Here is a 27,572-nt window from a genome sequence, read left to right on the forward strand (position 1 = left end):
GAGGTGGAGTTTTATTGATCAGTTTTTAGCCAGACTACATGCCATACTAGCTGCTTGCAAGTGCAAGTGAGGTGATAGTTTTGTACAAGGAGGAGCTCAATAACCTGTCATAGATGTTCAAGGGGTTTTTGTGATGAACATTGAGACACCGAGGCTGCGATGTGGTGTTTATCAGCTCGCTGGTATCATTTTACTCGTGTTTTGAACCCAAACACTCTTTAAAAGGACGTATAAAGGTTCTTCAAGGGCTCTTTAGTAAAGGAAATGGTCCTATTTAGCACTGAGTTCTATGTAGAACCGTTCCATACTTAATTCGTTCTTGGTAAAGTGGTTCTTCAGATATTAGAGGATTCCTTAAACATGATGCAGTCATAGCAGAGCCGGATCTCTTTGTGACATCTTATCCAGAGCCAAAAGTGCGGGGCTGAAAGAACGATACTGCGGTTCTACAGCTAGACCCTTCTCAGTTTTTTTGCCTTATTGGTGGATTTTGTTCCTGTTGATCCTGGTCCTGAAGAAGAGTCCTGATTCACCTCACCTGATCCAGTTAAGGCCTTCAGAGGCTTCAGGGCAGTCTCCAGGGTGGGAGATCTCCAGGACCAGGATTGGGCTCCCCTGTCATAGTGTTTATCTGCCTTTAGTGCAGCTTCAGAGGACGATGCACCTTGAACTGTAACATAGTCAACAAATTACAGCAACGGCCGGGTTGCAGCGTCTCCCTCTTCTTTCCACGATGGTCGGAAGGCCTTCCTCCTTTCATAGCACTCATCTGCAGTTCATTTCTTTTAAGCACAATAATCTCCCGCACTCAACACTGGTGTTCAGCGTTTGCTTAATAAACTAGGAAAAGGCTGCAGCTATTCGTCATCGGGGTCTACATCTGTATTCATTTAACCAAATCAAGTTCTTCATAAAGGCTTTTTTACTTCAGTTCTTGAATCTTTGTGAGCATCTGCTAAATGAATAGACATAAATGGATAAATGTAAGTGGATAATTGCAAATGAATAAACATAATAAATGTAAATGAATGCATGTTAAATGCATAATCGTAAACAGAGTAATGTTTGATTCTCTCGTCAGCCGCTTGGACTTTTTCTGTTCTTTGCTCTCGCTCTCTGGCACGTCGTCTCAGCATCGAGGAAAACTCTCACCAGCTCTCAGCCATTCGTGAGCTAATTAGCATTGTTAATTGGAACCCTACTTGGCCCTGGGTAACAGCATGATTGACCAATAACACTTGGTGGGGGGGGGGGGGGGGGGGGGGGATTGGGGGGGGGGGGGGGGGGGGGGGGGGGGGGCGGTGCGTCGGAGTGTACGCAGACTGGTCAAAATATGGGGGACGAGAGAGTCCATGCACACGTCTCATGCTGTGATCTGTCACCCCGTGTGTTCGGAGGCTCAGTGTGTCCTCACTTTGCTATGCTAATTCAGCGCAGATGGAGTATTTGCGTGGATGGAGTGTTTGCATGAATTGGCTTTTGACGTTATTACACACACACACACACACACACACACACACACACACACACACACACACACACACACACACACACACACACACTCTCAAGGCATGAGTGAGGTACAAACGGTGCACTAAGGCACAGCAGATGAGGGAGGAGATACTGTCGGACTCATCTGCATCTCCTTCTACCATATCTTTGTCCCAAAGCAGCTTTAATACAGGACACGATGTCAGAAAACGTCAGACTGTGACTCCGAAAGAAGAATTCATTAGTCACGTTTACAGGCAGCCTAATAATCCTCAATCGGAATAAAACACGTCCATGTAAACACCTCAATCGGAATATTCTACTCCAATTGAGGCCATTCAGAATACAGTTCCTATCCGAGTGATCGAGGTGGGTAATCCTGTAAATAATCTGTTAAATAGAAGAATAATATCCGTGTAAACTCCTGTATCCGATTACATTCCCTATCGGAAAGTTGAAGTCAGTTCTGCATGTGCGTCGCATCACAGTGAGAGTTTATACCGTTCAACACGGCGGAGCAGAAGCTGGTCTGCAGAGGAGACGAAGTTCATGCTCTGATCTTTAAAAGACGGCGGTGGGACGGACGTCCAGCTTATGTGTCTCAGAATACGACGTCTTCCTCTCGGCCGTCTTTAATAAGGACGTGTGAAAGACGTTTTCCTGAGTCTGACGTCATTTTAAAGTGAATAAAAGCGTGGGCTGGAGGTTAGGGAACCGGTCCTGTGATCAGAAGGTTGTCAGTTCGATCCCCTGAGCTGACAGTCCATGACTGAGGTGCCCTTGAGCAAGACACCTAACCCCCAATTGCTCCCCGAGTGCCGTGGATAGTGTGCTCACTTCCCCAAAGTGTGTGTTCACTAGTGTGTATGTGGTGTTTCACTGCACAGATGGGTTAAATGCAGAAGTCTAATTCCTCTGTTGGCTCCTCCCAGTTGGCTAGTGGTTCTGAATTAAATTCAAACACAAGCACTGCTCACTGCTGCTCATCTCACTCTGACTGTCATTGTAACATCTACATGAAGTGGTCCTCTCATGCATCTACTTTTGGATCTGATTACTTGTAGTGTGCATGGAAACTAAATGAATAGACATGAATGGATAAACGTAAATGAATATCAAAAGTGCAAATGAATAAATGAATGTTCATAAATGGAGACTGAGGTTTGGTTCTCTCGTCAGCTGCTTGGGCCTTTTCTGTTCTTCACTCTTGCTCTCTGGCATGGCTAAAACTCTCACCAGCTCTCACCTGGACAACCAAGACAGGAGGAGAACCTCCCTAAGAGCACGAGGAAGAACCACTGAGAGGAACCAAGACTCGAAAGGAGAACCTCCTTAAGAAAATAAGGGGGAACCATTGAGTGGAGCCAGAATTCAGAAGGGAAAGATCCCAAAAAGGTTAAAGAATTAAGTCACTTAGATTGACTGATAAATATTGATTTTATTGAAACACAGAAACAATCATCCATCATTTGTTCTGTAGTCTGAAAAAGCGTGAATGCTCTTTGTAGGTATATTAAAAATATGAGAATTAAAAAAATATATATTAATTTAAAAATATTAATATTTTAAAAAGTTGCATCAACATTTTTTCATAATCAGCTTCATCTGCCTCGCTGTGCCGACTGTTACTGTATAGTTTACAGCAGAGTCGAGCCGTAATCCAGCCTGATGGCCCTGCTGTGTGTGGAGCTGAAGGAGAGGAGAGATTAACCCAGGTGCAAGAAGAGCTTTAATTAATACATAAATGACAGAAGAAAGAGAGAATAGAGTGAGAGAGTGTAGGGGTCTCTAGTGGTCAGCCTCCAATGCCTCATGCTCTTTGAAGGCCTCATTAGCTGCGTGTGTGTGTGTGTGTGAGTTTCAGTCCCCAAGGGCCTCCTGCGTTCGGGCTGCTGTGTTTCGGCCTCACGTGCCGCAGAAATAAAACTTTTGAAGTTCGTTTTCCACTGGAAGGATTAGCCATCAGAGATTTGATTTATTTCCAATTCCTCTCTTTTTTTCCTGCAATCCTCAAGGCTGTGTGCTCCTGTGTGGGAGGCGAAGGCACTCGCCCTTTTGCTTTTGTTTATTCTAATGCGATTCCAGGTTGAACCCATGACAGTGGTTCTGTGTTTTTAAACCATGCAAGTCTAGAACTGTTATTGTTCTACTATACTGTGTAAATATAATTATGTAATTGGACAATTATTGCAATGTTAGCTGCATAATTCGTTACGTAATTAAATACATGTACATTTTTCTATTTGTGTTGATGTTGAAAAATGGCAGCAGCCAAAATGAGGCAAAATTTAGATATTTTCTTTCCCCAGCAAGACTGTACAGCAATAACCATTCATCTGCTTTTATATCCTAATGAACCATCTCCTAATTCAGAGCTGGGCGAAGGACACAAACCCTGTCCTTGAGTTAAAGTAGAGACCCCCAAGGTAAAATATTCCTCCAGTAAAAGTAGAAGTTCCTCCCTTTAGACCTCCACTTGAGTAAAAGTACTAAAGTATTTCCCTTCAAATGTACTTAAGTATAAAGTAAAAGTACTAAAAGAGTAATTCTGGCTCTGATGTCCTGTTATCGTTTTTATAACCAGACTGGCTTCATGAACTCATTTCAGGTGAAAGTCCTCCAGCGTCTCTCTTGGTAAACCAGTCTTTTAATAGAACGTCATTAATTAGTGACGCTGACGTCTATTAAAATGATCAGAAGCACAAAACACTGAAGGTAAACAGTTTCCATCAGGGAGAACCGAGTGGCTCTGAAATCACTTTTTACACACAAGCAAAGTTTCAGTTTCAGATTTATTTACAACTTAGTTCCAAGTTTAAGTTGAATAAAAACTGGCTTTAAACTCAGGATCACAGATGAGCTCCTTTACTATGTTGATCTGTAGGCGTCTGTTCATAAACATAAACCAGCCCAAACTCATTTACTATAAAATGAAATGGTGTTTGTAGAAATTCAGAAAAAAGCCGCGTCAGTCTCGACTGCATATGTGGACATATTTCTATATTGAGCTCTATTTACACAAAGTTAGGTTAGTTCATCATTTATGTTGAACAGACTCTCCCAAAGTTTTACGCTGCTGCGCTGACGTTGAACCGCGTGCTGCACTGGGTCGGTATGACCAACAGGTCAAAACCAGCTCTAAACAAAGTGACCGCTGGGCCCTGATTGGTGCTCTGGCTTTGAGCTTCTTTCGTTTGGACATGTTACGTTTTTATACACACAGAAACCAAAAGGAACGACAGATTTCTCAAAATGTAGGAGGAAAAAGTCGGATATTAGACTCTGAAATGTAGTGGAGTGAAAGGAAAAAGTCGCCCAGAACGGAGAAACTTCAGTACAGATACACCAAAAATACTAAAGTACAGAAACATTTTACATTTACTCAGATACTCAGTTACTCAGTTACTGTCCACCACTGACCTATTTACTATTACACAAATTTGGGAAGGATTGGAAGTGCAGGATCCATCAGAATTCTTCCTCATGTTTGAAATAGTTAAACGAAGTGTACGGAAGGATTAGTATTTAAGATTTTGCAGATTTTGTAAACATTGCTAAAGTTTCAAAAAGGTGCCGTTCACTCCTCAGTCATACAGTCCATGTATGCAAATTAAGCTGCAGAACCGAGTTTTAAACTATTTGTTTTTGATCTGTCATGAAATCCAACGTATTAACATGTATCTGCCAATAGCAGTTTAGCTCCGCCCATTCACACTGAAGCTGTACGGAGTACAGATCAGCCAATAATACCAGATCACGCACATACAGTACTGCACATCAGTAATGAAAACACCGTGTTCAGTTCTGAGGGACTGGGACAGTTTGGAAAATGTCCATGTAAACGTGAATTGTGACTGTTTTTAGTACATAAAACCATGCGAAGGTCAAGTGGGCCTGAGGGAGGAAATAAAATATGAAGGGAAAAGTTAGAATACGCGTCTCTTAAAGCCCATAAATGTCACGTTCCTTGTCTGAAGGTAAATTTCTTGCTGAAAAATGCTGCGAGACTCTTCTCTAGATTTCCTAAATGGCTCCAGTTGCTTGAGCTCGCCAACCAAACAAGATGTAATATATTTTCACTTTGCTCTTTGCTGCATTGGCACTTTCACACCCTCTCATCACTCGCACATTGGTTTCATATCCCTACACACACACACACACACACACACACACACACACACACACGCACTCATGCTGTGTATTTCTGATCCACTCCAGCTTGGCAAGGCTGCTCTTTGTTTGCGTTTATAAGTGGGTCTGTTTCAGGCTTTTTTTAAACACTCTCACATGTTTATCTTTAAATGCGTTTTTCTCACTTGTGTATATATATTTTTTGCTTTTGTTTTTTCTTTTTCCTTTATCTATGGGAGGTGGGCTTGTGACGTTGCCTAACAGGGACTGGCACATGTGGCATAATTAGCAGGTGAGTGTGCAGTGCAGGGGAGTCAGGTGATCTGGGGGGAATGAAGCCTGTACTAACATAATTATGCACTATACACACTCACACCCCTCCATAGTCTCCAAACAGACCCTTAGAACTGCTCCTGTACCCCTCTGCTGCAGGGGTCAGAGACCTTGCAGGCTGGCCAGTCCTTTGGGTGTGTCAGAATGCTACTAATACTGACGTACGGCGGAGCTAAAATTTAAGGAAGTCATTTAGAAAGCTTGGCTTCATAGCAGTTTAAAGCAACGCAGATGGGCTTCTTGGCCCAGCCCCATTTCTTCTTTTTACCCCTTGTTTTCGAGTGTCGCCCTAACCCCTTGTTACTGAGCTACAGGGCAGTGGTTGAGATCTTCCCTCTGAAATTAGACCCTCTAATAAAAGAGCATCTCTTCATTAACAGCTACTAGCTCCGCTCTGTAGGCGACCCTGCACGTCTGCAGGGACAGCAGAGGAGGGGAAAGTTCAGCTCCTCACTGCTGGGCTTTAGTTACATTTAGGGATCATACGCCTTCAAAGAGGGGGGCAGTTATTTATTATCACCCCCCCTAATTCTTCAGTGATATGAAGCTGAAGTCAGAGATTCTCCAGATTCTTGAGAATTTACCCGTTCCACCTTAAATGGAGCAGCAGTTACGTTCTGGCACTTCAGGTGTCAGAACTGCTGGACTATTTAAGGTGGAACGGGAAAGTTAGCTCGAGCGGTGGGCAGCCCAATCCACCGTGCACGGGGCAGTTGGGGGTCAGGTGTTTTACTCAAGGGCACTTCAGGCTTGGACTGTCGGCTCGGGGGATCGAACCGGCGACCTTCCGGTTCCCTAACCTCCAGCCCACGACTGCCCCGCGACTTCCCCGCGACTGCCCCTTGTTTAAATGACTGTCTACTTGTTTAAATTGACAATTTGTGACACACGAAATCTACATACTGTTGAATTTCCATGAGGTCAGAATTACAAGATTCGAGGTAGTTCCACATTAGCTCTGTGTTGAGATTATCCCCTCGATATTAACAGTGGTGCAGTCTGGGAAATGCTGTCAGAACCATGCCAGATAGAGAGGCAGATCTACTGGACAGTTACGGATATTGACATTTTTCAGCAGCACTTATGGAAAATAAGTGTGTTTTTATTTTGCTCCCCGCTAAACAGCGTGTCTAATTGTAGAGGTTTGTTAATTTGAAGTTAATTTTAAACACTGTGAAAATATTTTTACCCAGCATTCTGTGAAAGAGGCGCTGCTGTACAGTGAGATATTTCCATCAGAATAAGATCATGCAGAAAGCCTTGTTTTTGTTTTGTGTGGGTTTTTTTTTCTGGTCTTCTCCAAATAACGATGGCAGGTTTTTGTTGATGTATGCAAATGGGGATTTTTTCCCCCCTTTGGGAAATCCCCCTTTGAAGTCATTTGTGAGAGGCTGTTCTGAAACAGAGGCTCTTCTGTGTCTTTTTTTCATAATAGAGTTTCTCCCCAACCTTGAGCCTTTAGCATGAATCTCTCTGGCCTGATTCTTTCCAGATTAGATGAAGGTTTAATCCGCCATGCATATGCACGCGACTCCGACCAATCAGAGGCTTAAGCCTGTTTTTTCGAGGCTGGAAATGAAATCTTCTGTCCATCAGCGAGTGACACTAATCAAAGCTGGCCTGCTAATCAAGTCCAGCCAATCGCGAGCTCAGCCTGTAATTGAAAAAGGAAAAGAAACATTCGCTTTTCAGAAGAAGAGTCTCAACACAACGTTATTAGCACCGATAAAGAGCTTCTTCTGAAGGATTCTGGCCTGAAGAAGCACGTTTCCCTCCTCAGATGGTGGTCTTTGATGGCTGGTTTCACCTCTTAGATCAAGAATCCACCTCAAATCTTTTTCTAAATCTTTTCAACCTTGAATTTTCAGCTGGAACCCCAAAAAAGTGAAAAGTGGCCTATTTTAGTTACTTATTTACCCCCAGAACTCACCACCACGGTCATTCTCCATGAAGGAATCTGGGCTTCCAGAGTTGCTCTTTGTCAGTGATTTTCAAAGCTCTGAACTTGATCATCCCGAGGCTGAAAAGGCCTTTATTCAGCGTGATTGTTCGGCGCTAATTGCTCGCCGAAAATACACGCGATTGCCGTTCTTTTGTGCGTTTGCATGCTTGGTATTACATTAACCACGACTTTGGGTTTTGACAGCCACGATGTAGATTAGACAATGTCTCGTCGGCTGGTTTGTTATATATAAGAATATATTCCATTAATCCATATTTTTTTAACAGTATCCAGTTTCCTAATTTCATTCACAATGGAAAAAATAATTATCCGAAGCTTCGGGTTCGCTAATGTTACAGCTCATGTCTGCGCGATACCAAACATAGCTTTTTTTTTTTTTTTCCTCCTTTCCTTATAAAGATTAAGCCATTTCATAATGAAAGAGTCCATTAGAGCTCACTATCATTATCTGTGTGCATGTGTGTCTCCGGCTCAGACGAGTTTGTAACCACTAAGAGGCGAACACGGCGCTATCAAACTGTGCCAATTTAGCTGACGATCCGCGACAGTAATTAGATAAAGATTCTCGGCAAAGGCGCAAAGAAACCCCACCCCCACCCCCTCCCCCCACCTTCTCGCAAAGCGTGGCCCGGTCCTTAAGAGAAGGAACAGTGACGAATCAATGGAAAAGCCTCTGAACTTGGGTAAACACTTTGAAGGCACATCGTTATTTTCAGGCCAGTGAGCTAATATACTTTTTTTTTTTTTAAAAAACAAAGAAAAAACGAGTGCATAGAAGCGATTTGGTTCCACTGAAGGAGAACGTAATGTAGAAAATTCCATCCTTCGCCCTCCTGTGACCTGCAGGTCTTTTCAGCGGAGGATGCGAGTCTGACCTCCTTTCGGAGCCGTTATTCAGAGAAGAGTTATTATTGTTATACGGCTTGGATGTAATACTACTCAAATGGATTCGGGGCACATCTACGAGTTAGTTATTACAATAATATTCAAACAAATGGTTTTATTATCCGGAGTGCTGCTTGAATTATTTTGATCCGTGTCTTGGATGGTTATTGTTTTTGGGGGTTTTTTTTTGTGTGTGTTTTTGTGTTCTGCGCTCAAAGAACAAGGGAAAGAAAAAAAAAAAAAACAGAAGAGCAAACGAGTCCGCATTTCTCTGATTCTGCCTCACGTATCTAAGCCCCTAATCTGGGTATAATTTCATTTTTCCAGATTAAATATTCTCCCGGGGGTAGGGATTCCTTCGACCTTGTTGGTCCTGGGAGGAAACTAGATAGATAGATAAATAAATAAATAAATACCCCTTAACATGATTCAATTCCACAACTGAAAAAAAAATCCCTCTGCGTCGGAGTCGCGGGTTGGAAAATATCCGTTGCTTTCGTGATTACTTCGGTAAGCGTCTTTGGTTATTTTCTTTGTACTGTCATGATCCATGAGGGCCCCATCTGATTTCAATCAGGTGAAAGGGAGGATCACAGAGCGAGCCTTTGGGCTGATGACCTCAAGCTTTCAGACGAATGATGGTGAGACGTGTTTAAAAGCTCCAAGTGGGGATAAAATCAAAGACTTGCCAGGCTTATGTGGGCCGCTGCATTGTTAGGAGGTTCAGGCATATTAATATTTCATCTGTTAGCGTCTCATTTGCGGTACTTAAGTTGATGTCTTCAGATTTCGCACGCTGGCTGTGCCCTTGTTTCCGTCAACACGTCTCAATTCGGGCGGCAGGGGGGACGAAAAATATATATAGAAATAAAACAGTCCTCTTTTAGGCCTGAGCGTCAGGGATGCTTTTACGCAGAGCCTCAGAGGCAGCTATTATTTTAAAGAGAAGAACATTTTAGCCTCTCAGAGCTCCGAGCGCTGTATCGATCCTTGAAACGATGGCACCCTCCAGAAATGATGAAATGGATATCGAGAGAAAAAACGCGAGAGCGTCGGGATCGCTGGCTTTCGTGTCAGAGATACCACTCAATCAATCCCCGCAAGAGGCAGAACTCTGGAAGCTGATTAAGATTGAAAAAGTGAGCTTTGTTTTCAGCCAACGCCGTGTCCGTCTTTATTATTGGGAGCGCGCTAGGCCGGGCGCGCCCTTTGGCCTTTTAGCGGAATGAGTGATTGCTCTGAGAAGATCCTTAGCAAGTCAGACGGTAAATCATCCTGACCTTCCCTGGGCCTGTCCGTGACACTCGGGGAGGTTTTTCTGACCATGTCTGGGCTCAGCAAGGTTAGGAGTTTTTAAAGACTAATCTAAACGAGTGGAGAGAACTTTCCTCATGGAATCTGCTTCTCTTTCCTCTTAGAACCAGGATGGTCAACTGGAGGACTTCAGTCCTGTTGTGGACCCAGCAGAGAGTTTCAGTGGGGGTGGGAGTGGGGGTGGGGGGGGTTCCTATTTCAGTGACATGCGTTTATGTAAACAGCTTAGTCGAAGGCAGCTAATCGGAGCACGGACAGAGAGGCAGGAATCAGGTGAGAGAGCAGATTATTGCACAAAACAGAACTGAGAGTTTTCCAAGGTCAAAATGATGTTTTAATGTTTTATCTGTTCAGAGTTTATGATGCTGGTCAAAAGTGGAAATCATGTCAAATTTACCTACCCACAAATTCCAGTTCCTCGGATGTTAAACCCCAAACATCAACACGAAAGATCCACCAGAGTGCTTCTCTGTTCGTCCCCTGGAAGTGCAGGAGCATAACATGCTCAACCCCCTGCTTATTTCATGTATTTTATCATATGAACACACCAGTTTTCTCTTCTATGGACAAATATTTGTTCAAAAAATGTTTTTAAGACTTTTTAAAACTTTTAAAGTTTACCATCACCGTTCACTTATGTGGTGGTGTTGATGGTGGTGGTGGTGGTGGTGGTGGTGGTGGTGGTGGTGTTGATGATGATGATGGTGGTGGTGGTGTTGATGGTTGTGGTGGTCGTGCAGATGATGATGGTGGTGTTGAGGGTGGTGGTGGTGGTGGTGTTGGTGGTGTTGATAGTGATGAACTGGATCTTTTGATTGAATATTCTAAGAATGTCTTATTATCACTGCTAAAATTCCAGAACTGATGCGTTTAAATCTCCTCGTTAAGACCTGGGATGACATGATGAGCTGAAAGCTGCTTAATTAGCTTAATTAGCTGTCTAGCTAATACCTGTTTGTCTGTCTAGCTGTGTCATTTTTGGATTAGCATCATTTCAGCTTGCCGTGGCTCTGCGTGTTCTCCTGCGTGTTCTCCTGCATGTTCTCCTGCGCGTTCTCCTGCGCGTTCTCCTGCGCGTTCTCCTGTGTTAAAGAACTACATTTGCATTGCTGGACATTCAGCAGCGTTTGAGACTCTGTGGCAAATGGACGCTAAAGGTTAGCACTGTGGCTAATGGACATTGGAGGTTAGCGCTCCTAGCGCTCGTGCTAAATGTTTTCTATTAAAGGAAGCTGCTGTTCTCGGCCGAGGTCGCGTATCGGGTAATGAGATTTATGAGCAAACAGGTGCAGCCCACCCGCTGCAGGTGAGGGGTGGGGGTGTGTGTGTGGGTGTGTGTGTGTGTATTGCTTTAGGATGTCGGGTGGCCCCTGACCCTGCAGTAATGAGGGCCTGATGGGAAGAGGAGAGAGAGACAGGTCTGTTAGCATCCTCCATCTCCTCCAACCTGAGACACACACGATCAGAGAGAGATCCTCGCTTTTATTATTTATATACGGCAAAAATGCGTCAGTGAATCGTGAAGCATTGAGCTAAAGGCAGAGATTTAACTGCATAGATTATCAAACGTAAGCACTGATTATATTCGGCAGAATAATATTGCAGTAAAGGAATATTATTAATTATTAATATTCCAGTAAAGTATGAAATATTTATTTTCAGGAAGCTGTAAATAATAGCAGAATGTGAAATGTGCTAAATAAACGAATAGTAGTACATCAATTGCTCTTAATACAGTAACACAGCATAAAAGCTGCTTTCATCAGTTACTGAATACTGTCTGTCTGTCTGTCTGTCTCTGTCGGACTATCTGTCTGTCTGTCTGTCTGTCTGTCTCTGTCTGTCTCTGTCGGACTATCTGTCTGTCTGTCTGTTTGTCTGTCTGATCCTCTTTTTAGCTCCTACATTTTTCTTGCTTCGTCTTGATTTTATGCACCAACGTCTCTTTATTAATTAGTCAGGCTGTACTCGTTAGTGTGCCTTTGACTGATTTAGATCAACAAGCTGTGTTCTGATTGGCTGTCCGGTGCCTCATTCAAAAAGCACTCTGAAATGATCCTCATAGCGTTAGTGCAAGTGGACGGGGCCAGACTGCTGTAGGCTCATCATGTTTGTGGAGATTTGTAGATGTGTTGATTTTTGTGACATTACAGAAATAATGAAAGCTGGCTGTTCTCGCAGCTGGGTTTCCGTATACGGGCGTATGGACTGAATAATCTGCTTTAAAGCTCTGAACGTGTTTACGCAGCACGTTGATCTAAAAAAGAGAGTGGAAAAGTCATGAAATGGGTTCTTTATAGAAAGAAGTGGCTCCAGTCTCCCCCGCACACCCTCTGAGCATACGGTCGGACTCCATCAGTATTCCTCCGCTCCCCCCGTTTCGATTGTAACCACCTTGAAGACAATTAATTGAACAATAAATAGCTTTTGTCGACGATTACTTATCGTATTATTCATCCATTTCGGTTCAGATCAACCATGTAATTGCGTGAATACTTTCATCCACAAACAGGATTGCTGCGGATAATGCAGCGGCGTCCTTGCCCAGCCTTTTACACACACACACACACGCGCACACACGCACACACACACACAGTGGATTTAGTTTTCCTCCGTAGAACCTGTGTAACTGTATCCCATGTTTGTTATGCCTGTGAAATGTTGCACTTAACAGCAATAATCTGTTTATATGGCACTTTTCACTTTAGTTACAACACTTCAAAGTGCTTTATGAGAGAAAATACATCAAACATTGTAAACATTGTAGAATAAAAAAACAGGAGAGACCCAATAAAGAGGAAAAAGCGAGAAAATGAAAAGAAACTTGAAGTACACTGTCTAAAAGTATCCAGACTCTAAATGAGTGAATTTAGCCACTTTAAAAGGCACCAGACGCTGTTCTAGGAGTCCTATTGCGCACACAGCTTGTATAATCCCAATAGAAAAGCATTACGGATAGAATGTAAGACTCATCAGCTGCATGTGAGCCTCAGGTCACCATGGTCACCATGCCCAATGCCAGGCATCGGCTGAAGGCATATAAAGACTAGAGTGAAGTCTCCCCAGAAGAGTAGAGGCTGTTCCTGCAGCAGAAAAGGGGCAAACTCCCTATTAATACCGCTGAGGTCCAAAGGAATGATTGATGAGTAGATGTCTGCAAACTTTGACATCGGGTTTGTGTGAAAAATAAGGATAAAGAAAGGAGAGCGATGAAAAATAGGAGCCGATATGACTAAAGAAGAAAGAGCTTTGTATAAAGAGATGAAAGTAAAGAATTTCATAAGTTTTGTGAGAAAAGGAAGCTGTTCTGCTGTTTTTATGGGGCTCATTCGGCTGAGGTGAAGGTGATGGTTCACGCTGTTCAAACACTCATATGTCAGAAATCAGCCTGTGAAACGACTCCCACACCAGCTAAACGACGGAGCGCCACGTGGAGAGATAAATAAATGGGTCTTCAAAGCACATGTCGCTGCTGTCGGAACAAAACCTTTTATCCCCACTTTTGTCGTTTTTTCATTTTTTTGACATAATTTGAAAGTACATGTTGTTCTTTACACTGCATGTAACTTTCAGGATGAATGGACCAAAAGAAACGACCCAAAATGACTTGGAAAAAGTTCTGGTTCCATTGATTTTGGTTTTATCCTTCTCCTGTAAAGTTACCGTTTTGGAGATATGCAGTGTGGTGAATTGTGTTTTACTTCCTGTGTGTGTGTGTGTGTGTGTATGTATGTGTATGTATGTATATATATATATATATATATATATATATATATATATATATATATATATATATATATATACACGCATATAATGTATGTACATATACACATATGAGTGTGTGTATAATATATATATAATATTGGTTGCATAGGAATATAATAACATATGTAATAGCGATAATAATATAACATTTTATTTATATATATATATATATATATATATTAATATATATAAAAATGTATAAAAATATATATAAAAAGCACACTTGATATTCTTGTTTATTAACTATTTTAAAATCAGTCCCAGGTGTGTAAAGAACTCAACAATGACCTCTTTACAAACTTTCTGCTAAAGCCTGAGTAGACTGATGAATCCAGCATCATTAACCTTCTTTGATGGATGATTCTGAAAAGGCTCCTGAGCAGTGGACGTGGTCAGGAGCAATAAGCCTGGCATCGTTTCATGGAAAATTACACGTCTTAACTAAAAATCAGAAGCTGCCCACTTTGTTTTCAGATTTGCGCTAGTGTGTTATTGGGTTGTTAGTGATTATTTCATTAGACGGCATTAGGATTATGGGTGCAATGATGGACTAAGGCAGATGATGAGATCCAAAATTAGGCTTGGAATTTTTCATTTTCATTCATACCTTATGACCTATGCTTTTACCTAACTACAGTTTCTCTGTACTTTTTCCACTAATGATGATTATTTCTGTTTCATCTGAGTGGTAAAATGGTTGGTAGTTTTACAAAAAAATAAAAAATAATACTAATAGATCTGTGTTTTCAGCATAAGGTCACGTTTCATTTTAGGTGATGTTTTTTAATAATTCAAGGAGAAACCTGGTTAAAAGGAAGAAATAGCTGTTTTTTATCATAATTAAAAGGCTAAATATGTTTCTGAAATTTCTAACATTTATTAAATGTCACGCATATTTTCGTGCAGCCTTGTCGTTCCTGTGATCCAGGTCACAGTTCATGCCGACGGATGAGGCTGACTTTACCAGCAATATAAATAATAAATAAAATCAAAGCTCCCAAAACACGTATTGACTCCATCTTCTGAACCTTGAAGAAAATGGATTCAGATACGGAGTAAGAGAAAGAAAATTAGAGTGGTTACTGCGCACAGCCGCTTATTTATTTATTTATTTATTTATTTATTTATTTATTTATTTTCTTGAGTAGTTGAGAGATTTCTTCTCTTTCATGCTCGCTAAGTCTTATTACATACCACCCGGGGGGTGAAAAATCAATTTGTGAAGCTTAAACAGAAATGCCAATTTCATTTTCGACCGGTGGAAAAATGTGTTGTACAGCAACAAATAAATAAAAAAGTAAGTAAGTAAATAAATAAATAAATAAATAAATGGCAGTAAGAAGGGAAAAAATACAATAACCACCACAGGACATGTGGAAAGTTAATCAATCTCGGTGTGTTTGTTTATTTATTTATTTATTTTCTGTCCATGTTACACATCTTCCTCTCAGTGTGTTTAGTTTGTGTTTTTTTTTTTTTTTTTTTTGATTTTCTCCAAGATGCATAACAAGACACTTTATTTCAAATGTCACTAATATCATTCATGAAGCACAAGCAGAACGATTTGGCGCCAAAGTCATTTGTACAGCTTGACTTTGTGCGTTCAGACAAAACTTTTCCTCCTCACAAGTAAACTCCGTTAGAAATAAAGGCACTATGTAGGTCCAAATGCTCCCTCAAAGCTCCAGCAGTGGTTCTAAGGTCTGCCTGTGGAGCTTAAATCAGTTCCTCCAGGTGAAAAGTTGGTATTTGTTCCTTTTCATAACCGAATGTTTTAAAACAGAGCAGTAGAGTAAAAGCCTGGAGGCGAGGCGGGGTGTGTGGAGTCAGTCTAGCTTAGAACAGATCATTTCAGTGGATTATGGTTCAGTTATGTTCCCTGACTAAAGGCGCTGAGACGGAGCCTCGAGGGTCCCACCCCAGTGATGAGAGGGGCACTGATTCAAAGACAGTTTAGTAGCTTTATTTCTGAGTGTAGTGTCATATGAGGTGAAACTGACTTGACTGCTTTAAGGTCCACAGTAACTAACAGCGATTCACAAAATAAACTTTGCAGTTCACACATAAAACCAAAGGAGTGCTCAGTTTTCTTTTTATAAGACATCTTATTATTCAGAGCATCCTACTGACCAGACATCCAGAGCAGCTACTCCTAAACCGGCTATGACCAAGTATATTTCAAGGTCATAAACAATGGGTATCGTATTAGTTTAGGGATGCAAATGAATAGCAAACTATTGTTGGTTTCAAATGGGTAGTAAACAGTTGTTTGACCACTGCTGTCAGTTCACTTGCTTTCAAATGAACAGCGGCTCTTCTTTGAGTATCATTTAAGTTGAAGAACGTTTTTGAATTGGAAGCTTGAGGAAGCAACTTCTAACTGATTCCAGCTTTCTTAAAAAAGTCCTGTAAAAAAATTAAGCGCACAGTTTAAATCGGTGGTGTTTGGGACCAATTTCCAAGAGGACAGTTACAAATTACAGAGAAAGATGTGGTGGACAGTGATAGGCAGAGAAACGCGGAGCGAGTCTGGTAATGAGTGGTAAATATAACTAGGATTTTAGAATATGGAGCTCATCATTGCGTATTCCGGTCATTTGGTCAGTGTTTTTGGATGCGGTCATATGACCATGCTGCTATACCTGCCTCTACATGTCAGTACTGCATTCCTCAGTCCGTGTGAGGAGCACCCTTAAATGTATTGGTGCCTTAGTAGGGAATTCAGTTGATGTGTACACTCACTGGCTTCAGATGTCGCTCAGCCAATCAGATTGCAGAACTGCAACTCTGTTTTATAACTGGTAATTTGGTAAGTCGTGTCCCTGATTTCAGTATGAGGATGAGTGAATGAGTTGGGGGGGGTGTGTGTATGTGGATGAGCGAGTGAGTTGGGGGGTGTGTATGAGGATGAGCGAGTGAGTTGGGGGGGTGTGTATGAGGATGAGTGAATGAGTTGGGGGGGGTGTGTGTATGTGGATGAGCGAGTGAGTTGGGGGGTGTGTATGAGGATGAGCGAGTGAGTTGGGGGGGTGTGTATGAGGATGAGCGAGTGAGTTGGGGGGGTGTGTGTATGTGGATGAGCGAGTGAGTTGGGGGGGTGTATGAGGATGAGCGAGTGAGTTGGGGGGGTGTGTATGAGGATGAGCGAGTGAGTTGGGGGGTGTGTATGAGGATGAGCGAGTGAGTTGGGGGGGGTGTGTATGAGGATGAGCGAGTGAGTTGGGGGGTGTGTATGAGGATGAGCGAGTGAGTCGGGGGGGGTGTGTATGAGGATGAGCGAGTGAGTCGGGGGGGGTGTGTATGAGGATGAGCGAGTGAGTCGGGGGGGTGTATGAGGATGAGCGAGTGAGTCGGGGGGGTGTATGAGGATGAGCGAGTGAGTCGGGGGGGTGTATGAGGATGAGCGAGTGAGTTGGGGAGGGGTGTGTGTATGAGGATGAACGAGTGAGTTGGGGGGGTGTGTATGAGGATGAGCGAGTGAGTTGGGGGGGTGTGTATGAGGATAAGCGAGTGAGTTGGGGGGTGTGTATGAGGATGAGCGAGTGAGTTGGGGGGGTATGTATGAGGATGAGCGAGTGAGTTGGGGGGGGTGTGTATGAGGATGAGCGAGTGAGTTGGGGGGGGTGTGTATGAGGATGAGCGAGTGAGTTGGGGGGGGTGTATGAGGATGAGCGAGTGAGTTGGGGGGTGTGTATGAGGATGAGCGAGTGAGTTGGGGGGGTGTGTATGAGGATGAGTGAGGGGTTCCTCTATGGCATCACTCCAGAGAACCCTTTATTTGTAACCAGTGCAAGGAAGCGTGCATGTGCTTCTATTTACAAGCAGTTGGCGTTCATTAACATTCACATGTTGTACTAACAAATCCAGTGTTTATGCTGTGTGTGCACCCAGCAGAATCCCAGGAAGACCCATTTTACTCACATTTGTTTACCGAGGTTTGAGTGAGGCTCAGCAATGGATGCATGAATGGATGAATAAAGGAAGAGTTCAGTCAAAAAAGCTGTTAATGCTGTGAACAGTGGTTCAATGCGAACAATCACCAAAAGCACACAGTGCCAATTGATGCCACCTACATTAAGCCTGATCCCATTTAAAGGGGAATTAAGTCATTCACAATGGTTTAATATGAAATGTGTCCTTCCGAAGAAACTCCCCAAATCAGGATTATTCACAGTGCTGGTGATGGGAACCAGACATCTGAAGCATTGCCTAATACATTGCCTGAGATATTATTTTATGATAATTATAAGATGATTTTGTACTAAAACATGTGGTGTTGGGGAACACGCAAATCAAACTGGTGCCCAAAGAGAACTTAATTCTGACATTTAATAATATTTTTCATTATAAACATTACAGATAATAACTAGAAGTTGAGCTTCACTCAGCATATTGAATATTAAATAAAATGACTATATCTGTGTTGTAGACATTGTGATCCTTTGGGAGGGAGTCCAAAGTCCGGCCCCAGGGCCGAATCCGGCCCTTGGACAGGTTTTAATTGGTCCCCAGCTTCTGTTTTACAATGCGTTATAAATGGCCCACCAGGCAGTACGTTGCAGTTCTTCCTTTTACCTGATGGTGGCGGACCAGACCTGCAGCTTCATTTACTGAACGACATTTAGTCAAGATTACAGACATAAAGCTCAAGCTAGACACTGAAAACTGGCGATCTTGATGAGATGGAAAGCGAGATGGCAAATTCAGTAGTTCAGTAAATATTAACGGCTACGCTGTATTTGATATGTAACGAACATCACCTAACAACCAAAAATAAACACTTGAATAGGAATATGATTTAATACTTTAGACGTGTTAAGTTTAATTATTTATTATGTGTTTATCGATCCAAACGGCTCTGCATGAACAGTCCGACAGTGAAAGAAGCCTCGTGCATCTTCAACACAGTGATAAACACACTGGCTCACGGAAAGCTCCGATTCTCTGCGCTGATATTTTGAAATCTTAATATAACATTTGTGAATATGTCAGCCCTCAGGTATTTTAAAACTGTACAATCTGACCCTCTTTCAAAAAGGTTTGGACACCCCTGCAGTAAAGAAAGCAGTTTCTCTACAATGAACCGTTCACATCAAACCACTCTGAATGACTTGGTCTTCATCGCAACGACTGAATTTTGAAGAAAATGAACAATTGGTGGAATTCTCTTTGAACAAATAGAGATGGAGGATCGTTTGATTAATCCACTATAAAAATGTTTTTTTAGTTGTAAAAGTATTATAAGTATTGATTACCTGGTGTCAAATTATTTATAAGTGATTAAGAGACTTTTTTTCCATGTTTTCATGAAATATTTGACTGCATATCCAATATCCAATATGTTTCACTGACCACTAATGCACATAATCCGTCTCCCTAAAGTCTTTTCCATGGGCAATGACTATAACTAAACTTGGTCTCCCTAAAGTCTTAGTTAGACTCCCTAAAGTCTTAGTTAGACTCCCTAAAGTCTTCCTTAATGGGCAATGACTATAACTAAACTTAGTCTCTCTAAAGTCTTAGTTAGACTCCCTAAAGTCTTAGTTAGTCTCCCTAAAGTCTTAGTTAGACTCCCTAAAGTCTTAGTTAGACTCCTTAAAGTCTTAGTTAGACTCCCTAAAGTCTTAGTTAGACTCCCTAAAGTCTTAGTTAGACTCCCTAAAGTCTTAGTTAGACTCCCTAAAGTCTTAGTTAGTCTCCCTAAAGTCTTCCTCCATGGGCAATGATTATAACTAAAGAAAGATGTTGATATCGCAGTGAAAATCCATGCCTGAAACCCCGCTAAGCCCTTCCAGTAACTCATCTTTTAAGGTCTTTATGTAAAAGATAATGGTGCGTTGAGTCAGTCGACTGGCGCTGTGAAAGTGTGTGAGGTGAGGCTGCTGTGATCTCCTACACACTGGTATTATGTTGATTTGTTCTTGTTTTCTGTAATTGGGAATCCTCAGTGAAGTAGTAGGGGTTCATAGTGTACTTATGCAAGAGTTTTTCTGCAGCATTGTGCTTCGGTATTTTTGTATTTTATTTATTTGTTGAGTTGGATATTTTATTTGTGTGCATTACTGAAAAATGAGATGCAGCCTGTCGCTGCTCTGTCTAAACACCACATGCTCAAAACACACTCAGGACATCTCCAGCTGCTCTGACAGGTGTCAAAAACACTTCATCTCATCACTCTGGTTTTCAGTTTTCATTTGACCCATATGTGACTAGATTTTGCTGTGATTTTATGCACATTAATTCTCCAGCAGCGACCCATTGAGGTCCAACTTCTTTTCATTTTACATTATACTTAGAATGAGAGAAGTACAGCTGTGAATGCCACACAAACACTGATTTTAAATGGCAAGAAGATCCACTGAAGGCTCTCTTGATAAAACCAGTTATCTCCTGCTTCAGTCATGGCAAATCTATTGACCACTGAAGGACTTTGAGTCAAATGTATGCAAAACGCACAGCACCAAAGCGAGAAATAGGAGTGAAATCAATGACATTAGGACCCTTTGCATAGAGCTGCCAACTCAGGCTTGTAAAATTCCTGGATACTTGATCAATTGATTGTTGGACACCATGGCAATTAAAAGCCTCCACTCTTCTGGAAAGGCTTTCCACAAGATTTTGGGGAGTGTTTGTGGGAATTGCCTCCCATTCAGTCTAAAACACATTTGTGAGGTCAATCAACTGATGTTGGACGAGAGGGTCTGGCTCACAGTCGATGTGCAAATTCATCCCTAAGGTGTTCAGTGGGGTGAAGTTCAGGACCGTGCAGGCCACAGGAGTTCCTCCAAACTCATGAAGGCATGTCTGGACGTCACTTTGCGCACAGGGGCTCAGTTGTGTTGGAACAAGAAGGGGCCTTCCCCAAACTGTTGCCACAGAATTAGAAGCATATGATTGTCTAATGTCTTTGTATGCGGTAGGAGTAAGGTTACTCTTCACTGGAACAAAGGATTCTAACCCAAATCCGGAAAACCAGCCCCTGACCATTATCCCTCCTCCACCAAACTTTGCATTGCAGTAGGTTGCGTTCTTTTGGCATCCACCAAACCCAGATTCATTTGTCAGACTGTCAGGTATTGAAGTGTGATTCATCACTAAAGAGGACACATTTCCACTGCACCAGTCCAGTGGCAGTATGTTTCACTCCACATTCCAGCCGTTTGGCATTGCACATGCTGATGCTGCCTCCAGAGGTAGCTTGGAATCGTCTCTGCTCTAAGTTTGCGTGGGAAAGGTTTTCATGGCTGAGATGTTGTTGTTCCTAGAAATTTCACCAGCTGCATGTTTAAAGTCACTGAGCTCTTCAGTGCGACCCTCTGTTGCCAGTATCTGTCTGTGGAGACTGCGAGACTGTTACCAACAGGTGTATTAAATTAAGCACAAACACCTGGACTCTTAATTAGGAGGGATGTTCATACATTATTGGCCATGCGGTGTAGATAGATGTCAATTCAGCTGTAGGATCCAATCTTTAGTTATCTATCTAGTACCTTAACATGTTGCCAGCAGAGCACTGTTGTGAGACAATAGCCCCTAAATTGAGGGCAATCTCAATCACTGGCGCCCATTATTTGTAAGCCAGTGGCTTCAGTGGAATTTGAATGTGAAATACCAGGATATTAATCACCATTTTTTCATAAAGAAAGACAACCGTGATCCTGGATGAGCATCAGATCTTACTTCAGCTGACTGAAGAAGGGAGAGACATCTTTATAAATCAACAAGACGTAACACAGCGCTATAAAAACGAGGGGCTACAATCGCGGAGTTGAAACAAGCAGCCAGTGTTGGGTCAGTACATCGTTAATGACGACTGGCATTTTCATGCTCAGTTCATAAGAATTCTTTTCTGTACACTCAGCTGCCTCCCTCGCTCTAGACATGCTGCTATAGACATGTCAACACTTTACTTTTTCCCTGTTAACATCAGGGAGTGTATAGATGAGAATCTGACAGACTATCACACCCCGCTGAGCTGGAGAGGTGTTATGGAAAATGTGGACGAACATCATCAGCCCTGAGAGCCATAACTGGACATTGTTCAGGAGAGTCTAGCCAGGCTCAATCTAACCCAATTCAGAGAGATGCAGAGAGCCACTGGGTTCTGTACAGAATGCACCGCACAGGCTTTAGCCTTAAACCAGTTAGGACTGGTCACTTACTGTGGATACAATTAACAAAACATAGTGGATGATTGAAAGAGAGCAAATGGAGCTTTGGGTCCACCTCCCAAATGGCATCTGGTCAGCAGTGGTCCTAAGGTGGTCCTTCTCATTGATGAATAGGGTAGAAAAGGGCTGAAGAACAGTGCAGCTACACTGTAAAAAAAAATTCCGTAAAATTACAGAAAATGTACTGGCAGTTTATTACCTGGATTTTTTCCGTTATTTTACAGAATGTTCCTTCATCAATTAAACAGATTTTTTCCATAAATTAACGAAAAAACATTTTTTTTACAGATTTTTTTCAATTAAATCACAGAGTTTTCCTTCATCAATTAAACAGATATTTTCTGTAAATTGACAAGTTTTTCTTTATTTAACAAAATGTCTCCTGTTATTTTACAGTGTTGTCATCACTTTTTCCTGTAAATTTACATAAAAATTTGCTATAGACCATTTTCCCTTTTTTTAGTCTTCTTTTGAAGTTTTTTCCATAACTTAACATTTAACAGAATGTTTTGTTATTTTAGTTTTCCTTCATCAATTTAACAAATCCATTGTATAAGTTAACATTAAAAACTCCTTGTACATTAATGAAACATCACTTTCCTGAAAAAAAAATTAACAAAATACATTTCAGTAAATTCATTGTTGCTGTTTATTACAGGGATGCAAACAGGCAAATATTGAAATAAGATCTAAACACTGCATTGTGTCAGTACAAGCCTTCCAACACTGATTTCAGTTCAATACAGATAAAGTTAACATCAACATCTTCCTTGCCAATTTATTCAACAACAGTCATTGAGCATCTAATTGGAAATACTTCCCATTTAGTTGCACTTTGCATGCTTACAGTTACTGACTGCAGTTCATTTGACAGTCCAGTTACCTGTCATAAATTGTCAATGTAACAATATGCTCTTCAGCATATGGTGGATATCATCAGTACACAAAAGAACACCATATCACCCAACCCATTCACCACTGGAAAGAAACCGCAGGAATGACATAACTTGGAGAGTGTATTTTTCTCCCTGTAGTATGTAACTGTAAATCTACAAAGTGTACCTATATACAGCACATTTGCCTGATAGATGGGTCGATGGGCACAGGGACATAGTAGGCATGTCTACTGATCTGGTAACTTGTAGCTCCTTTATGAAAAGCAAAAAAACCACTTAAATTTAAAAAATGTGTAGGAGCAAGAATAGTATTAACACTTTTTTATATACTGCTAATATAGCTTACTGGGTGCTTATATCTCATGCAATAAATTTACTGAAACAAATTTGGCATGAGAACAATGCTGGTCAACGACTGTTATTCAAAACAGCATGTATTATAAGCCCTACATATAAAAACTCTACCTCCTGCATATTTAAAGTGTTGTGTCCAAAACAAACATGTATTTTTTTCCATTAACAATTCAACATTACAAAAATGTTGTAAACACCACAGAACTTAGGACTTCTCATCCTAACACTTTTTCAAATTGTTAAATGAGTCCATTGTGCAGCATCTGAGGGCTCCAAATGCCTTAAAAATAAGATGGGGGGGGAAAAGGTAAATCAGCTTTCATCTTACACTAATTTATGGAATAACATGTAGGCATGTGTTTTTACATTTTTATGTATTTCCATTTTTAAATATACACAATTAATTAATGCAAAACAGCAGAAAATATTACAGCTGTGCTCCAACTTTTTAGCTACAAATGTTTAGTTTGCCTCATCAGGAACACTTACACAACAGCAGAACTAAGCAGAAATATTAATGGGTACAAATATAACACTAAGAATAATTATCACTTTAAATCAACTGTTAACGTTAATACATTGCCACTTTACTGAAACTACTTCGACCAATATTTATAATGACTAAATTACTCACTTGCAGGCCTTTTTCACTCTAATCATATTTAAATGATATTTACTACAGTTCCACACATACTTAGTGTGTCTAACCAGATTAACCCTCTGGGCTAACGCAGATTTTAAGCACTGTACCAACACAGTACTGATGCTGATTTGCTGGCTGAGAGATAAAAAGGTGACGTGAGACATTTGAACTATATATAAAGTTTATATAGTTTAGACATATTATAAAATCTATAAAGAAGTGTGCAAAAATTGAGAATGCAATCACCATTGCAATTACAAAAAATTAAGCATGTAATAGCGAGTTTTCACTCAGTTCCGAGCTAGGGATCGCTGAACTCAAACTAAAAACGATATTGAGATTTGGCCTATGGGAGCAAATCAGGAAAATAAGATTTGCTGTCTTAAAATACTACGTGCAAAAATGAATATAACAAAACTACTTATAGCCTAAATTTTGCGAGATTATATTTCAAATGTAAAATATTGCACATTTATTATCAACATAAAACAGTACATCCTCCAACAAATCTGTTGCGGGTATTTATTAACAAAAAAACAACTTAAAGTTAAATATTGTTGCTTAACGTTTTATTTGTATTACATTAATACTGTTTCAGCTTAGTTCTGCCATCCTATAAGCAGTTAAGCATCAGCTTAAACATAGCATTATAACAGAAAAATCTGCATGGTGCTTACCTTGTCCATTTAAATTTTGAATGGATTCTGAAAGTCACTGAGGTCCTTCAGGAATTTCAGAAGCTTAGGATTGATTTTGAAGTGCTTCTTGCACTTCGATTCAGCTTTTGAGCCACGTTCAGTGTTGATCCCCAGGAGACCCTACAGTGACAAGGAAAACTGATTTATTTTAATTATTTTTAAACACATCATGAGAAAAAAAATGTTCATGACAGAAACAAACACAAAAAGGCACAAGCAAAATTGTTTGTTTTGATTCTCAAAATCGCCCTGAAGAACAAAATTATTTTACATTTTAAAAATGCTACAACTCCATACATCTCTAATAGGTGGCAATAATGTATTAAACATCGGCTTGAAGCCCAGCTACACGTGCACATGTATTGCTATGACAGAATCTGAAATTATAGCCCTTTAATTCAAATACAGCTTTGATAAGCCATGTCTCTGCATGTATCACAGTAAGAAGCAGTGAGGGTGACATGCAGGCAAAGTTGAGCTCATAGCCAAACTACACAAAGTGAAGCCCATGATTGATGAGCTTTTGGAACTACTGGCTGATGAAGAAGAGGCTCAGCAGCAGGCCCTCTTAACTGGTTCAGAATGACCCCCTGGACACATTACCGAGATCAGAGGACACAGGCTGCAAGACAATATGACCACTGAATAAGAATGGTAGTTGCTACCTGTGAGTGGAGTACCACCCAGACAGGTGCCAGCAGCACCAGTTCTTCTCCACCACAATAAACTGATTTGAAGCAGTCTCCAGTTTCAATGTTGCCCTTATCAGAGCCACTAAAACTTTTAAAGTCATCAGAAGTCATAACAAATGTATATTCAATATTCAAAGTAAAACACAAATGAACTCTGTCACTGAGGAAATGATTCACATGACTGAAAATGGCAAATGGTAAAATGATTAATGATATTTAATGATATTTTCACTTTTACACATTTGACTTAATAGTTCTCTGAAACAAGATACAATACTTAGTCTGTACTTACCAATGACAATGATGCAAGGAGTGCTGGGTAGTTCTTTCTGGCCATCCTATAAAGACAACAGATGTCTTGAGTTTTGTGTCATTGTTTTAGTTTTATCCGATATTCAAATGAATAAATTATGTTATACTGTTGTAAAGAAACCAAAGTGAATTTGTACCAAATCAAAGTACCAAATTAAATTTGGTGCACAGTATATGAACATCCCAAAAGATTGCTGAAATCCTGATTCACATGGTGTGTAAGCATTCAAATGTAGATTTACCTTGTCTGCAACCAACAGGACAGTTGCTTCCTTGAAGTAACTTGTGAGGCATCTTAGCATTTCCAAAGGTCCTTGGTTCATCTTTTCACCAGCAGTTGCTTCTCTTGTTCGAATGAAGTCTTTCACCACTTGGCCTTTTTAGAGCGCTCTTCTGCAAGGTTTACTTGGTTTCACAATCTCAAAACTGCACTGAACACAGACAGAACCTTATAATTCTAAGCTGTAAGTGTAAAGCCATCAACTATGTTAAACAATTTCAACTTCAAAACATTAGAAGGATGAAAAAAAAAGAAACACTTACCGGCAGAGAATGCTTTAATCAGCCTGCGACACTGTATTGGCTTCAGGACACCTTCAAGATCTTCGATTGTACCAAATTTAGGTCATCGATTTGGGAAACACCAATTTCTTGTAGTCTTTCAATCACTTTATCAAGGAGGTTCCCCACAAGCAATGGCAGAGCTCCACTGATTAAACCTTGGATGGCATCCATAGCGACATAACGATGCTTAAGTGGAAAAAAGATTTTGGCACCTCTATGGAAACATTTGTGAGGGACATACTCTGCAAGACCATCTAGCTTTGGACCTGTAATATTATTCATACTGTCCTTAATTTCATAGATTCCAAGGCTAGGAATAAGTTCAGCTACTTTTTCTCTCAGCATAAAAAACATTGTCTTGTCCTCTGTAATGACAATGGAGAGTATATGCCCTAACCTTAACTCTCCCACATTATAACGCAACACAACAAGCAGGCCATTTGAGTACAGTGCAGAGTACACAGACAGGACAAACACCAGCAAACACAAACGTTCAGCTTGTGTGCCATGTCCATGCTTGGTAGTTTAAAGATTCTAGAGTGTTCTCTCCCCGTTCACCACAGTTTATTTTGCTTGTCAGGTCTTTTTTGAATATTTAAGGACAAATGAAAACATCAGACTGCCAGTCTTTGTTCCTATTTGTCCCGTTGGTGTTCTCTGACCTGAGGTAACTTAGCTAACGCTAGCTGATACTGCTGGATGAGCTGTATCTAGGGTTAGCTAGCTTGTTAGCTTTTAGTCTGCCCATTCTGGGGAACGTTTTTTCTCCTCGAATGTAAAAATGCACATGTTTTCAGTCTTTCATTGCAGCAAAGATTATCGGTGTCAAAACTACGTCGATATTTAGCTACCAAAGAAGCGACAGTAGCACTAACGCTAACACTAAAGTTAGCCTGTCCAGAAAATCTGTGGCAAGCTTTAGACTACAGCTAACGCTAACCCACAGCCATCGTAGGTTAACGTTAATTCGTTGTCTATATTAAATTCGCTAAATGGGATTATTTATCTTTGTGATACTAGCTGGTAGTCTTTTAGTTACAAGTTTACCTACGCGAACAAAAATGGATGATATTTACCACAGAGGTGCCACTGCAATAAAGAGGGTGAGAAGATGAAATTGTGTGTTGAGGAGAGAGCGACCGTTGGTCGCTTTCACACACTACGCACGCGCACAGTTTGAATTTACTGAAAAAGCTCCGTAATTATAAGATAATTGAATTCTTCCGTAAAAAAGCACAGGAATTATTACTGTTAAATTACGCCTATTTTTTACAGTGTACAGATGGGTTACATACAGACGGTACTATATGGTATGCGTTTCTGACGAAATGGTCAGCGAATTTAGGTACAAGGTGGGAAG

At 41.0% G+C, this 27,572-nt stretch overlaps 1 protein-coding gene and 1 long non-coding RNA gene across 3 annotated transcripts in view; one reads left to right on the forward strand and one right to left on the reverse strand.

The window, feature by feature from the left end:
- LOC108430850 (protocadherin-9) overlaps positions 1-27,572 on the forward strand; it is a 492,739-nt gene that overhangs the window by 128,128 nt on the left and 337,039 nt on the right. The window lies entirely within an intron of this gene.
- LOC119262928 lies at positions 23,533-27,473 on the reverse strand. The gene is made up of 5 exons (XR_005129989.1): positions 26,192-27,473; positions 25,891-26,079; positions 25,629-25,674; positions 24,624-24,764; positions 23,533-23,583 (listed from the first exon to the last, which is right to left on the reverse strand). It is a non-coding gene; the product is annotated as an uncharacterized LOC119262928 (long non-coding RNA).

The sequence above is a fragment of the Pygocentrus nattereri genome, chromosome 30 (genome assembly GCF_015220715.1).
Source record: "Pygocentrus nattereri isolate fPygNat1 chromosome 30, fPygNat1.pri, whole genome shotgun sequence".
Classification (NCBI taxonomy): domain Eukaryota; kingdom Metazoa; phylum Chordata; class Actinopteri; order Characiformes; family Serrasalmidae; genus Pygocentrus; species Pygocentrus nattereri.